Here is a 15,642-nt window from a genome sequence, read left to right on the forward strand (position 1 = left end):
AGCAATATCATTTATAAAAATGTTTTGTTTTGTTTTTTTAATTATTTATTTATGCAATTTTAAATAAACATACAACATAAAAATGCATTAAGAAATAGAAAGCATATTGCTAAATACAAAAAGAATCCACTAAATAATATTTCCCATATGAAATCCAACAAGCAAACATATTCATAGCAACTTTCTCTGTAAGTCCTCAATTAAGGATAGAGAGAGGATAAGGAAAAAGAGGCACATCTCAGAAGAAAAAATAAATAAATTAATTACTTAATTAAATAAATAAATAACAACGTCTCGCCGAAAAATAATAATACAATCTTCCACTTTCTAATAATTATTATAATTATTATATTCTTTCCCCCTGACCCGATACCTGTACCTGTATTTTACGCTTATTCTCAAGAAAAGCCTCCAATTGTTTGGGATCAAAGAAAAGATACCTATTTGACTCATACAATATTAAACATTTACAAGGAAAACGCAAAAAGAAATGAGCACCCAGGGCTAACACCTGAGGGCGAAGAGTCAAAAATTGCTTCCTTTTCTCCTGAGTGTCTATACAGACATCAGGGAAAACCCAAACTTTACCTCCCAAAAACAATTTATCAGAGTTACGAAAAAACATTCTCATCACCCAGTCCTTGTCAGATTCAAAAACAAATGTAACTAGGAGTGTTGCTCTTTTACACTCTTCTTCCAAAGATGTTTCTAATAATTTTCAACAGATCTGCATAAATTATGAAGTGCTATAAAGTGCTGTAAAGGAAAGGCACTTATCTTTATGCCTGACAGCAGTAGTATAATGGGTACACCTCATGTCAAAATGATTGACAGCTGTCAGAGATAAGGATCGACCAATCAGCGGTCACTTCTGGGTTAAGCCCCGCCCATTGTCCCGCCTTAGTCTCCGCCCATGCCCCACCCCTCCCATAGGAATGAATGGTGGTAGCCCCGCCCATGGCCCTGCCCCACCCCACTCATCACCTAAGCCCCTCCCCTCCCATAGGAATGAATGGTGGTAGCCCCTCCCATGGCCCCACCCCACCCATGACCCCGCCCCTCAAGCCCTGCCCCTCCCATTGCCCCGCCCACTCATGTCCCGCCCCGGAAATGCACTTTTTGATGACATCACTGGAAATGGGGGCGTGTTTAACCCCGGAAATACGCTTTCTGATGACATCACCGGAAATGGGAGTGCCTGCCCCTACAGGAAATGCGCTTTTCTGATGACATAGGCGGAAATAGGGTAAATGAAGCAACGGAAATGCGCTTTTCTGGCCACGTAGGCGGAAATAGGGTAAATAACGCGGCGGAAATGCACTTTTCTGACCACGTAGGCAGAAATAGGGGAAACAGACTTAGTCAAAACCCCCCACCTGGAAATGATGTGGCCAGAAAAGAAGCGTCTTTATTTTAACAGTTTTTAGTTAAAAGACAGGGTTTAAGAGCTCACGGATAGAGCAGATCACAAAACAAAAGGCATTCACAAAATCTTTCCTGCTTTTAAAACAGAGCAGGGGCAGAAACAAATGAGAAAAGGTTGCATTAGCTTTTAACACACTTTTCAGTAGGAATTCTGAGCTAATGGTTAATGGGCCAGCTCCCCTATTGTCATGGTAACAGCTGATAAGCCCCTTGCAGCACCCCTCCCCTGATAAAGCCAAGGGGGAGAGAGGTGAAGGTGTGTTTAAACATGTCTGAACTTGTCCCGGCCCCCTACTGTTGTCTTAACAATCTGAAAAAAAAACAAAAAACAAAAGCAGCTGTCACCTAACAGGGCTCTGTTAAAAAGGCAGAGCTATGAAGGAATCTTTATTGAAGCAAATTTATTATGATCCATACACGGCAGGAAGCTATGGAGGCATTAACCCTCTACTTCAAGCGGCTAAAAAGAGTGATATAACAGTCCGGAGAAAAGATGTGGTGGATTGGATCACCGGTCAAAACGCATACAATTTACACAGACCGGCTAGAATCCATTTTAAAAGAAATAAAACAATTGTGTCGGAAGTTGACAGACAGTGGCAAAGTGACTTAGTCGACATGTCAGCCTTTGCCTGTTATAACAACGGTTACAAATACATCTTAACGGTAATAGATATCCTGTCAAAATATGCATGGGTCGTTTCTTTAAAAACAAAAACCGGTCATGAAGTCACCGAAGCCTTTGAAACAATATTTAATTTAGGACGTACACCTGAAAAACTTCAAACAGACAAGGGTAAAGAATTTTTAAATAAGTCTCTGAAGAATTTATTAAAACAAAAAGGTGTTAGCCATTTTGTGACCCATAATGATGTTAAAGCAGCTGTAGTGGAAAGATTTAACAGGACTTTAAAATCCAAAATGTGGAGATATTTTACAGCCCATAATACCTTTACTTATCAAGACGTCCTACAGGCTATAGTGCACAGCTATAATTATAGTTTTCACAGAACGATACAGGCGAGGCCTGTAGATGTGACACCCTCAAACTCTTTGCAGATTTGGAAAACAGTCTACGGCAGTAATATCAAATGCGATCCCACCAAGGATCTCTTAATGAAAGGAGACCATGTAAGGCTATCAAAACTTAAAGGAAGATTTCAGAAAGGTTACGAACAAACATGGACAGATGAAATATTTATAATAAAAGATGTTTTAAACAGGGGTCAGAGAACAATATACAAGATACAGGATTACGATAGCGAAGCTATACAAGGTTCTTTTTATCCTGAAGAATTACTAAAAGTCAAGCCTCTAGAGGACAGAATATACCATATCGAAAAGGTTCTAAAAGTAAAAGGAGGGGGTAAGAACAAAATTTGTCTTGTGAAATGGAAGGGGTGGCCTGATAAATTTAACAGTTGGGTGAAGGCCTCAGAGATTCAAGACATCTGATTTTGTCTTTTGAAGCAGCACAGAGAGAGAAAAAAAACAAAATGAATGACGGTGGCTTTTATATCACATTGCCTAGCAATGCTTCGGCAGCTATGTTTCCCCATAATACCAGCTCTAATTTCACCATACAAATAGCTAGGCCTTTGGACTTACAGGGTCCGTGGGAAGCGGGGCTGGTGGAAATACAATACCCACATACTTGGGAAAATATTAAGGAAGACATAAAGTATGTTGTCACCTCTGCAGAAGGAAATGTACGCCAATTTACAATCCAGAGAGGATATTATGCGACCATGGGGAGGTTATTGGATACCATGAATCATGACATTAGAAGCGCCTATGAGTCTGAGAGACCGCCGAGAATCATATATGACCCCAATACGTGAAGAATTCATGTAAAATCAGAGGATAAGTCTGTTATTTCTGCAAGGGGTAATTTGGCAACCATTTTGGGGGTAAAGGCTAACGTTAATACAAGGCTTTCTCATTTCCCAGCAAATATTGAGGCCGGCTTTAATACCCTCTACGTGTACACTGATCTTGTAGAGCACCAGTTAGTAGGTGACCATTTTGTACAACTGTTACGCTGTGTTCCAGCTCTAGGATCAGCGGATAAGTTTATCACCCTCACGTACGATAAACCGCACTATGTACCTGTGAACAAGCAGCACATCGATACCATCACATTTGAAATAAAGACGGATCAGAACAGGAACGTCTCATTTCGTTACGGGAAGGTGATCCTTAAGCTTCACCTGCGGCCCAGGAAGACTGTTGTGTTTTAAAATGTTGTTGTCTAAAGATTATGGAGACCCCAAAGCATACAAAAATTATTACACAGCACAAGCCGGTTATGGACTTTCAGGATATCACGGAGCCCCTGTCATGTACGGTGCCGGTGTAGGTGGCGTATTTCGTAGTCTCTTTAGAAAAGCAATACCGCTTTTGAGAAGGGGTTTTGAAATTATTAAACCACATGTGAAAGGAGCCGCAAAAAACATAGCTAAAGATGTCATGGGCCATGTCGCAACAACCGTTCTAAATAAAATAAACCATTCCGCAGAGCAGGCGGGGTCGGGACTGGCTGTGGTTAGACGGGCTGTTAAAAGAAAGAGGACCCACCCTCAAGAGATTCTGCAAGGACCTCCAAAACCTTTTAAAAGAAAGAAACCTCAAGGTAACAAATCACAGAAGCTATCCAGCGGATCCAAGAAGAGAAGGACCCGTTCTACGAAACGTGATATATTCTAAAATACCATGGCTTTTGTACACAACGGCTCTGAAGAATGCGTTAAATCAGAACTAGATCTGTTTGAGCTATCCCCAACCCAAACCAGTATCAAAAAAAGCATCTATGTGGAAATACCACCATTATCAGCTTTATCGGAAACAGCACCTTTGGACTTCTTCATAGCGGGGCACGGTGAAGACTACATTGATTTAAACAACACTCTCCTGCATCTGACCTGTAAAATTGTGAAAGAAGACGGTTCAGACATTGACGCAGCCGCCAAAGTAGCCCTGGTAAACTACCCGATTGCATCTATTTTTAGCCAATTGGATGTTACCCTGGGAGACCAGCTGATTAGTCAGAGTAATAACTGTTACCCCTACAGAGCCCTCATAGAGCTGCTCCTCAATTACGGTGAAGGAGCCCTCAAATCACAGTTCACAAGCGGCCTGTTTTATAAGGATACAGCTGAACATCACGACATTAGAGATATAGGTGCACGTAATGTGGGTTTTACCGAAAGGGCTCACTTTACAGCATCTAGCCACAAGGTGGAACTGTTGGGACATTTACACAGCGATCTATTTTTTCAAGAAAAGCTACTTATCAATGGCGTAGATCTTAAAATAAAACTGTCACGTAACAAAAACTCTTTCTGTTTAATGAGCGGTGATGCTGACCAAAATTATAAACTCCTTATCTTAAATGCTGCCCTCTTTGTAAAGAGAGTTAAAGTGGCCCCTGGAGTGCGCTTGGGACATGCTGAAGCTCTACTGAAAGCTAACGCCAAGTATGCGATAGACCGTGTGGGGTTGAAGGTGTTTAGCATACCGGCCGGCGCCCGTGTGACTAATCAGGAAAATCTCTTTTTGGGGCAGTTACCAAAGCTCATCGTGTTGGGCTTTGTGGATAACGACGCTTTCAGTGGTAATTACGCTAAAAACCCTTTCAATTTTAAACATTAAGATATTAATTTTGCAGCTCTGTATGTAGATGGTGAACAAGTACCCGGAAAACCTCTACAACCTGACTTTGAAAATGGAAATTGTGTGAGAGAATATATGCAGCTTATTCAAGCGACCGGTAAACACCTGAAAGACAACGCCCTCCTAGTTGATCGTCAGGAGTTTTACAAAGGTTATATGCTGCTAGCCTTTGACCTATCGCCGGACCAGGAGTGCGCTGACCACTACTCGCTGATCAAAACCGGTAACCTGCGGGCTGAAATACGTTTTGCCAGAGCTTTACCTCACACTGTGAACATGATTGTGTATGGGGTTTTCGACAACGTAATAGAAGTTAATCATAGAAGGAATGTTCTTTTTGACCATTCTTGAACATGAACACCGTACAGATCTTCCATGTTTTAAAGAAGGACTCCTGTGTTGCAGAATCTTTTTTATATGTACTGCCCAGTGACTGGTTAACAGGATTAGAAATACCAAGGAGACCTGTGGGAATTGTCGTGAACACACACCCACACAATCTACCAGGTGAACACTGGTTGGCCCTCTATGTGACCGGGGACGGGACAGGAGAATTTTTTGATTCTTACGGACAACCACCGGATAGTTTATTCTTTCCTAACAGCATTATGAACTTTTTCAATAAACACTGTAAAGCTGTATTATATCATAATAGACAGTTACAGCACCCGCTGTCTGAGGCCTGTGGCTATCACTGTGTGTTTTTTTTACATCATCGCTGTAAAGGGCAACCTTTTGAAAATATTTTAGAAATGTATTCTGAAGATTTAATGCAAAATGATGAAATGGTACTGAAATTTGTAAAAAATAAAAAACAAGTCTTGTGTAGACCTTTTCAAAACCCATTTCATACACCCCAGGGCTGTGTTTCCTACCATGAATGTCATGCTGTTTCTAAATAAAAAAAAAAATAATAAGTAAACCTTAAAATCAAAATGTCTGCAGTCTTTTATTTTCATTTTTAAAAAACATTATTTTATTGAAGATATGTTTTTATACACTCAACAACCGGTAACTGGGTAATAATTTACGTCTTTTATGAGGAAGGCGTTCTTTGGTCTTGGCAGGTTTTGTATATAGTTCAGGAACCTTCATAGCTGGGCTCTCCTTGAGGCGTAACAGTACCTCTCTATTGGCTGCGTTACCTACAACCGAGGAAGGCATATTTAATTGAGCTAAGGTTTGCATGAACTCCCCCCAGCCTAGGGGCCTTCTTTGCTCTGAAAGAGCATGGGTCTGCGTAACACTGCGAACGAGGTCAAGCAGGTTAGAACCACTGATAGGTGTTCCTTGGTATACAAATGTACCATCTCCCACCCAGGATGCAACACTTTTGTTTTTTGACAGTTTGTTAAGCAGGACTTCGGCATTTTTCCTATAGCGCGTATTGATGCTGTTTAACACTTCTTGAACCACAGAGTCGGGTGGTATACTATTTTCTGGAGCGGGGGTTGTTGAAGCATCAACCGGTCCCTGTAGATACACATTTAGCTTTTCTTTTTCCATATCCCTTTGTCTGTTCAACACGAGATAACGTTGTAACACTTCTGAATAACGTTTAACTTTTTCATGGTCGGACATACCAGGGCTCTGCAGTATGTTTTTCATTTCCTCGTCTAACCTAAGTATGGTTGAGGTTCTAATATTTTCTTCCCGGTCTACGGGGTTTCTCAAGCGCTCAAGTTGTTGACTAGGGACCAGGTACATTTTTTCAGCGTGATGCATCAGCGGTTTGTCAGAAGACCCGTTATCAACGGTATAGCAAAACTTAACAAGGGCCCTATAAATCTGCCCGATTGTTTCACCAACTGCTTCTTTTTTTTCTTAAGGGTTAATCTTTTATCACACAGTCTTTTTATGGCGTGACGCTTCCCTTTTAAAACCTTTATCTGGTTTTGTGAAAGCGGGATGTTACCTTTTAGGGTGTTGAGAGCGATTTCAGCTATAGCAGCCACCAAATCATCAGAGGCTGTATTCAGGATGGCTTTTCTGTGCTGCGATGAGGCTTGGACTAAAAGTTTTAAAAGGGGCAGGTTTCTCTTTACGCGGCTAGACATGTTACCTGAGACACGCCCCAACATATATGAAGGGATCTGGTTATGTATTCACAGCCTTTTACGGGTTGATTGTGGTTTTACACAATATACCGTTGTCCAGTCTGGCGGGAAAATATCCGTTCTCAATCTGTAAGCCTCAGGCGTTGTGGTATTTAAGTCCACACAGAGATAGCTGTACGGCTTTCTGGTGGCATCCTCGAAGGCTTCTAAAAAGAATTGTGATTTTCCAGGGTACATCTGCCTAGCTAGAATGGCTACCTGTAACTTATCTCTAGGATTCTTAAAGAGAACCATGTATTTGGTGTTTAAAGTTATAGTCCGGCTTGTTTTACCCTGGCAGAAAACATTCTGAACTATATATATATGATGCTCAGGTTTCTGTGATGTACGTACTTAGTAAAGGCATTCTCTATTTCACCGCTTTTACAGGCAGAATCCATTAGATCATCTATAATAACCAAGTTTACTTTATGGGTTGGAAACATTCGGTCATCGTTAAAAGTATCAGGCAAAATGTCCGTAAAAGTAATAAAAGGATATTTATTTAACATTTCTTTATACAAAGGCTGCCAACAACTATAACACCAAACAATATTGTCAGGCATGACAGACAATACACAGCCAACGTGTTCTAACAGTTTTTTAACAAAGAAGCTCTTGCCTGAATTGGACGGTCCTGCTAATATACAAGAGAAAGGGTGCGACCAGCGGGCATCCACCGTTCTAGTATCCGTAGGGTAGTGTGCTGAACCCATCCTCCTCCTTCACTCTTTTGTCATACACAACTTGCTGTGTTTTTTTAATCACACCGGTCTCTATAGCCCACCTCTTTTTGTTTCTTATAATACCAGTTTGTTGCACCCCTATCTTTTTCTGGGGTAAACCCTCTGCACCCGGTTTGTAGTCAAAAACTAGATCTTTTAAACTAGTAAAATTGATTTTCTGGCTGTTTTCTACATTTAACGTTATCCCTTTCACTTTCATACAGGTCTTTCCACTTGTCAGTTTGTAACCGTATGTTTTAGGCCCCGCTGATACATACTCAGTTATATGTTCATCGGCAGGTATCTCACTGGTGAGCTCCCCTAAATAATCGCCCAGAGGGGGGTTCCAGTCACCTTCGCGGCTCACAAATATCACAGAATCTGTATTGTGGTACAGACAACGTTCTTGTAGAATGTCTAGAAGTTTGTACAACTCTAAACGCGCATAGGCTGTTGTAAAACAGGCTATGAAAACATTAGTGTTACCGGGCAAAGTAGTGCGGTCTTTTGAGTGCTTCCAAGACACGCAGGCTGTTTCATCATCGATAAAGTCACACGATGAAACCTCAAATTCAGGGGAAAACAGATATTTAAAGATATCATCAGGCTCTCTGACAATGCTAACGGTAGGCAGGTTTGTCCTTTGACCAAATTTCCCCCACAGAGAATTTAAGAAAAGTTTTGCTATTTGGCGTTTAGCAGGGTTTAACTGAATATGGTCTGCCCGCAAAAGTACACCTTCTTTTCTATAGAAATCAGAGATGTACATGTTTTGTTTTTCTGTATCATTGCACCACCGGGGGTAGTCAGAAGCCTCTTGTTTTTGACGGAGGTGTATTTTGATGTATTCAGAAAAGAGACTTGTCAGATTTTTGCTCGAAATGCCAGATTTCATAGATTTCAACAACCACATAACCTTTTGCAATGGCAACATCCATCTCCACCGTGCACCAAGTCCCCACGAAAGCTCTCTCCTCATCCGTATGGGCACACGTTTCTGGTTGCCGTGCGTCGGCACACGTACGGCACAAAGGAAACATAAGCTTACCCCCCACCCTGACAGGTAACATCGGGAAAAAGAGCTTTCTTGGAGGATATACTTTTGCTTTTATAAAACCAAAGTAATTTGTGGGTGGACCAAAGTTGTCATAAATGATTTGCGGATGGCCTGTTGGATATTCCTTTGTTTTATTGACAAATGGGTATAGGCTGGTAAAATCGTAATAGTGTATTTTTTCCCCAGGTTTTGTTTTGTAGTATAGAGAAACAGCATTTGTTCTACCCCCAAAAAGGGCATCTCGTGGGGCCAAGGGTTGCGGTAATGCAGCGCTAGCCAGGAAGTCTGCACAGCCCCTATCATTTTCTTTGACCATCCGCTTCCACTCATGCTCCCACAGACTTACGACCTTGAAGCCCAGGCTTTCCAGGTAGGCTGTCTTTAGCTGCTTTTTGTAATAAAGAGAGCCATAGGTCGTGGCTGCTACAGGATTCTGGTCTTTATCATTATAGCAGACCGGACAGCCGTGATAAAAGCAACTATTAAATTCAAAAGCTGTTTCTACCCCATCAATGACAGCGTAACCGTCAAGAAAATAAGACCCCACCTTTCTTTCACCCCCGTTCAGAGCATGCATGATCTGTATATTTTGTGCAGCCTCTTGATACAGCAACCATTGAATAGAGGGGGATGAATATCTCTTTTTGTGTCTGTGATAGTTATCCGGGGGGATGAGCGCCACGGTCTTGGGTTCTAAAAACATAAATCTGAACATGGCCATACATACAGAGGCTAGGGTTATATATTGGAAAGGGTCTAAACAATTCATTAGAATTTCTGAAGTACCCTCACGTTCTACAACCATATCTTTCTGTGTCATTTTCATGATTTCTGCTCTGTAGAGAACACATGCCTGTCGCAAAATAGCAACATCCTGTTGACAGTAATAAGCCAACTCTTTTTGCAAATCAAACATCTTGTGCTGGTTGTCCTTGTACCATTTTAAAAATTCCTCTTTTTCTTCAGGCATCATGTTTCTCACACCATAATGCTCCTTATCCGGCATACACCCCACATAGTTTCCTGAGTATTAAAAAAATGCGGGAAATAACCCTTACAGCCTGGAAAACCTAAGGCCTTTGGAAGTTTGCTAAGTTTCATAGGTAGGAAATTTAGAGAGTCTATGAAATGAATAGCTAAAGGTTCTACTGTGATTTGTAAAAGCTTACCACCTTGAACCAACAGATCTGTGTCCATCTTTTCCTTTAACAGTTGGCTAAGAACAAAATACCCGTCATAGCCTTTGGCATTATGGGCTATGAAGGTATAGTCTTTAAATTTTTTGTCACAAAAACCTGTATAAAAGCAAAAATACACTCAAGACCCTTGAATTCCCATTTTCTTGTTTCGTACAAGTCCTCGGCATATATGTAATTAGGAATGTGCCAGCCCGTTTCCTGTATACATTCGCAATCATAAATAATATACTTTTCAGATATTTTGAGTTTATCGATGGGTGTCATAAAACATAAGTGTATGTCATCACCGCTTAAGGGTTCACGGCATAGCTTACACATCCTACCCTTACATTTATGTTTTTCATTCACATAGGACTCACATTTCAGACACAGTGTTTTAGATAAACACTCCACTTCTTTTTTCTGCGCCAGCTGCATATGTCTATCTAAACAGTCTTTAGAGTGACAACACATCTTGCAATTAGGACACCTCTGCTGTATACCGTCATTGTTCAAACATGTCTGTGTCGAACAAAGACGGCACCATAATGTACAGGAGTGGTCGTGACTATAGGGCTTCTGGCAAAAAGTACAGAAATTACGCTCCCCATAGAATTTTTTGACATCGGTTATGCCGTAGAAATGATCGTCATGTAGCAATAAGAAAACCGTTTTTGGATAAATGGGCTGGTCTGATGTTTTAAAGCAACACCACGAGTTTGTATAAAACACAACTCTTATATTTATCTTTAAATGTTGTTCTATGGTTGCTACATCATCGAGCATGACTTTTTTATGTACCGACCACCCCAAATCATTATGTAGCTTTTCAGCACCTATTAACAGTTCAGCATCTGTGAGTTTTACGGGGGATATAAGGGCTGTAAGGCTACCGGCAAAACACAGGTTATTGCCTGTGTTATTCAAATCTATTAAATACATCCTTTTTTTTCTGCAAAATCTGGCTAAACAGTATAGATTTTAACACCCTACGACCCCCACCACCCTTGTTTCTTATTACAAGTACAACAACACGGAATAAATCACAGACCTGTATTTCTCTGTGACTTTGAAGGAGTTTAGCAACCTGGTCTAAGAAATCATCAGCATCTAGCGATTCGGGATTTAATTTACCAGAAAACAAGGAGTTGTGAAAAAGTGACGAATGTAGGTGCACTTGTACGTAGTCACCGGGTGATACTCTGTTGCTAACATCGTCCAGGATATGTTGAATGCCTTGGCGTATAGCATTTTGAGCATCACTTAATGATGTTATCTTGTCTAAATTAATGAAACAAAATTCTTCTGAATAAAGCACACCATGAAACTTGTCCAGTTTACGATCCCATCTTTTCACAAATTGGACATAGTTGATTGGTTCTGAATCTTCAGAAGGACCTAATGCACCCTTATTTGAACCATCCTCTGACACTTTGCTGCTATCAGAATAATTATCAACTTCATAACATTCTCCTTCTTCTGTGCTGTCCGGCTGTGCTTCTGTGCTGTTAAACTTTTCTGTCAGCTTCACGGTATCTGCTTGTGACTTTCTAACATTTTCCCGATCTACAATTTATAACATAGCATAACCGTTAATACTTTTTCCCCATCAACCATTATAAAAGTAATAACATTTTCTTTTACACTAGTCTCCTTACAAAATCAGAATACTTACTATTTCGTTTATCTTTTGGTTTCCTGTAAGCAGCTTTGGACTCTGGTTCCCCGTGTAAGAAGCTTTTACTATGCGATCTTTTCCTGTTATACTTTTCCGTCAGGTTCATGGTATCTGCTTGCGACTTTCTAACATTTTCCCGATCTACAATTTATAACATAGCATAACCGTTAATACTTTTTCCCCACCCTTGAGGATCTGACTGCCTAATATTTTCTTGATCAACCATTATAAAAGTAATGACATTTTCTTTTAACCCTAGTCTCCTTACAAAACCAGGATACCTACTATTTCGTTTATCTTTTGGCTTCCGGTAAGGAACCGGTTGTTGGTTAGAACTTGTCGATGTAGAAGGTGTCGGCTCTCCAGCCGTTTCTTGGTCTAATCATAATGAAAAAAAGAATGTTTTGTAGATGCTGTTTTTAAAAACCAACATATGTGCCAGATAATACATTTGTCACTTACTGTTTAATATCTGTTGTCTTTTTCTGGTAAGAGATAGTTTATTTCTACCATCAGATCCCCGTTCCTGTTTTTAAATGCAATGATAGATTCAGAGAAAGAAAAAATGATGTCCCTAAAACCAAAAATAAAGGCCCCTTTTCTACTCACCATGTTAGCAGTTGATGTATCCGGGGTCCGGTGTAGCACCCACAAAAACCAGAATGCTTGCTGGTCTTCTCATAGTTTATTTTATACACTTACACCCCCCTCTATAGAGGTTATCCATTCACAAAGGCTTTATTGTATGTCTAAGGCCTCTGCTAGAGCTTGTTTGTATTGGTTAGTCATTTTAGATACCAAAACGACCCCTAAGTGTCTAGAGCCTAGTTCCTTATAACCTGTCACACCTTCTATTGTTTTAGTTTGGGCTGATAATACATTTCTAAAACACACCACACATTTTATAATTTTTTTAAGAAAATCTTTATTTTACAACAATAAAATGTTTAAACTTTTATACAAACAAACATACCGTTACACACTGTATTTCCCACAATCCCGAGAATAAAAAAACAAAACATGTTTTAAAAAGCATTTCTTTTGAAGAATGATTTATAATCGGTGTCACAGATTAAATCATTTACAATCTCTACATATGCACCATCTCTCATGAAATTGACCAATCTATTGAGTAGTCGTGGCCCGTTTATAGAGGTCTTAATATCTCTGATTAAATCAATGATTATATTAATGCTTTCATTACAAAACATCAATATTTTCATTTTATAGCCTACAAAAGTGACTACATTTACCACACGTCCTAGGCATAGCATGTCACAAGTTTTTTTGAGTTTCTGCTGTATTTCCTTATGTCCCCATATCAAGCAATCGTGGTGTTTTTGCCCACCAGCACGTATTAAGCAGGCTCCACAATCTTCATCCTTCACGCCTTGCAGACATTTATTTAGAATGCAGTATACAGCCACCTTTATAAATGATTTAAGTTCTGTTGGTGTTTTGGAAAGGCCTATGCCGGTCCACAGTCCATAATCACAAGAATCTTCAGGTTTACGCTCATTCACCGCTGGTTCTCTTTGAAACAAGCAGAAAAAACACAAACATGATAGATTTATCATCGGCATGTACACCATGTCCACAGGTTTCTGTGATCGTGAAGATCCGCCACTTCCCTACAAAAAAAACAAACAAACATACAGAAATAAATTTTCCTTTTTAAAACACATGAACACATTCAGCTTCATAAACCCTTCAACGACCCCTGGTAATACAAAGTGCGTGTGTGTCTCTCTCTCTTACCGTGGAAGATCCTGGCTTTTCCAACATGTCTGTTGCTTCGGCTTCAGCAGCGGCTTCATAAAATTCAATATCTGAAGTATTATCCTCTGGTTGTTCATAGCCTACATCTTCATTTTCTGTGTCTGAATCATATAGCTTTTGAGCATCTGGAAACTCTTGTATTTCAGAATCTGTTAATTCGTGCGTATGCCGTCACGTCAATCGGTTTTTCAGCCGGTGAGTAACCCTCTTTCTCCGCATTACAGTCTTTAAGAAACTTACGAGGCCTCTTGGTAGGCCTTTTTTCAGTTACCTGCGTGTTAAAGGGATCCATATTTTCTTTGTCTGATTCGTACAGTTTTTCGGTCTTTGGGTAACCCTCTTTTTCTACATCACGATCTTTAAGAAAGTAACTCAATCTACGAGCCTTCGTGACAATCATTTTGCTTGACGGCTTGAGAACCTTTATTTCTGTTGCTAACAGCTGTGAGAACTTTTTATTTCTGATGTTAACAGCTGTTAAAGATCTAAGACATACGTCATTATGACAACACCAGGGGGACCGGGACAGGTTTAAACACACCTCCTCCCTCTCCCCCCTTGACTTTATCAAGAAGGATGAACCAATGAGCTGTAAGTCCTGTTAAATCTTTCCACTACAGCTGCTTTAACAGGATTGTAAAATATCTCCACATTTTGGATTTTAAAGTCCTGTTAAATCTTTCCACTACAGCTGCTTTAACATCATTATGGGTCACAAAATGGCTAACACCTTTTTGTTTTAATAAATTCTTCAGAGACTTATTTAAAAATTCTTTACCCTTGTCTGTTTGAAGTTTTTCAGGTGTACGCCCTAAATTAAATATTGTTTCAAAGGCTTCGGTGACTTCATGACCGGTTTTTGTTTTTAAAGAAACGACCCATGCATATTTTGACAGGATATCTATTACCGTTAAGATGTATTTGTAACCGTTGTTATAACGGGCAAAGGCTGACATGTCGACTAAGTCACTTTGCCACTGTCTGTCAACTTCCGACACAATTGTTTTATTTCTTTTAAAATGGATTCTAGCCGGTCTGTGTAAATTGTATGCGTTTTGACCGGTGCTCCAATCCACCACATCTTATCTCCGGACTGTTATATCACTCTTTTTAGCCGCTTGAAGTAGAGGGTTAATGCCTCCATAGCTTCCTGCCGTGTATGGATCATAATAAATTTGCTTCAATAAAGATTCCTTCATAGCTCTGCCTTTTTAACAGAGCCCTGTTAGGTGACAGCTGCTTTTGTTTTTTTTCAGATTGTTAAGACAACAGTAGGGGGCCGGGACAAGTTCAGACATGTTTAAACACACCTTCACCTCTCTCCCCCTTGGCTTTATCAGGGGAGGGGTGCTGCAAGGGGCTTATCAGCTGTTACCATGACAATAGGGGAGATGGCCCATTAACCATTAGCTCAGAATTCCTACTGAAAAGTGTGTTAAAAGCAAATGCAACCTTTTCTCGTTTGTTTCTGCCCCTGCTCTGTTTTAAAAGCAGGAAAGATTTTGTGAATGCCTTTTGTTTTGTGATCTGCTCTATCCGTGAGCTCTTAAACCCTGTCTTTTAACTAAAAACTGTTAAAATAAAGACGCTTCTTTTCTGGCCACATCATTTCCAGGTGGGGGGTTTTGACTAAGTCTGTTTCCCCTATTTCCGCCTATGTGGTCAGAAAAGCGCATTTCCGTCGCTTCATTTACCCTATTTCCGCCTATGTCATCAGAAAAGCGCATTTCCAGTAGGGGCAGGCACTCCCATTTCCGGTGATGTCATCAGAAAGCGTATTTCCGGGGTTAAACACGCCCCCATTTCCGGTGATGTCATCAAAAAGTGCATTTCCGGGGTGGGACATGAGGGGGCGGGGCAATGGGAGGGGCGGGGTGTGGGTGGGGCCATGGGCGGGGCTACCACCATTCATTCCTATGGGAGGGGCAGGGCTTAGGTGATGAGTGGGTGGGGCCATGGGTGGGGGTGGGGCCATGGGCGGGGCTACCACCATTCATTCCTATGGGAGGGGAGGGGCATGGGCGGAGACTAA

At 40.6% G+C, this 15,642-nt stretch overlaps 1 protein-coding gene and 1 long non-coding RNA gene across 4 annotated transcripts in view; one reads left to right on the forward strand and one right to left on the reverse strand.

The window, feature by feature from the left end:
• LOC117349688 (synaptonemal complex central element protein 1-like) overlaps nucleotides 1-15,642 on the forward strand; it is a 160,075-nt gene that overhangs the window by 130,263 nt on the left and 14,170 nt on the right. The window lies entirely within an intron of this gene.
• LOC117349712 lies at nucleotides 11,624-12,171 on the reverse strand. Its single transcript, XR_004537192.1, has 3 exons — nucleotides 12,117-12,171; nucleotides 11,829-11,972; nucleotides 11,624-11,719 (listed from the first exon to the last, which is right to left on the reverse strand). It is a non-coding gene; the product is annotated as an uncharacterized LOC117349712 (long non-coding RNA).

Source organism: Geotrypetes seraphini, chromosome 1 (genome assembly GCF_902459505.1).
Source record: "Geotrypetes seraphini chromosome 1, aGeoSer1.1, whole genome shotgun sequence".
NCBI lineage: Eukaryota > Metazoa > Chordata > Amphibia > Gymnophiona > Dermophiidae > Geotrypetes > Geotrypetes seraphini.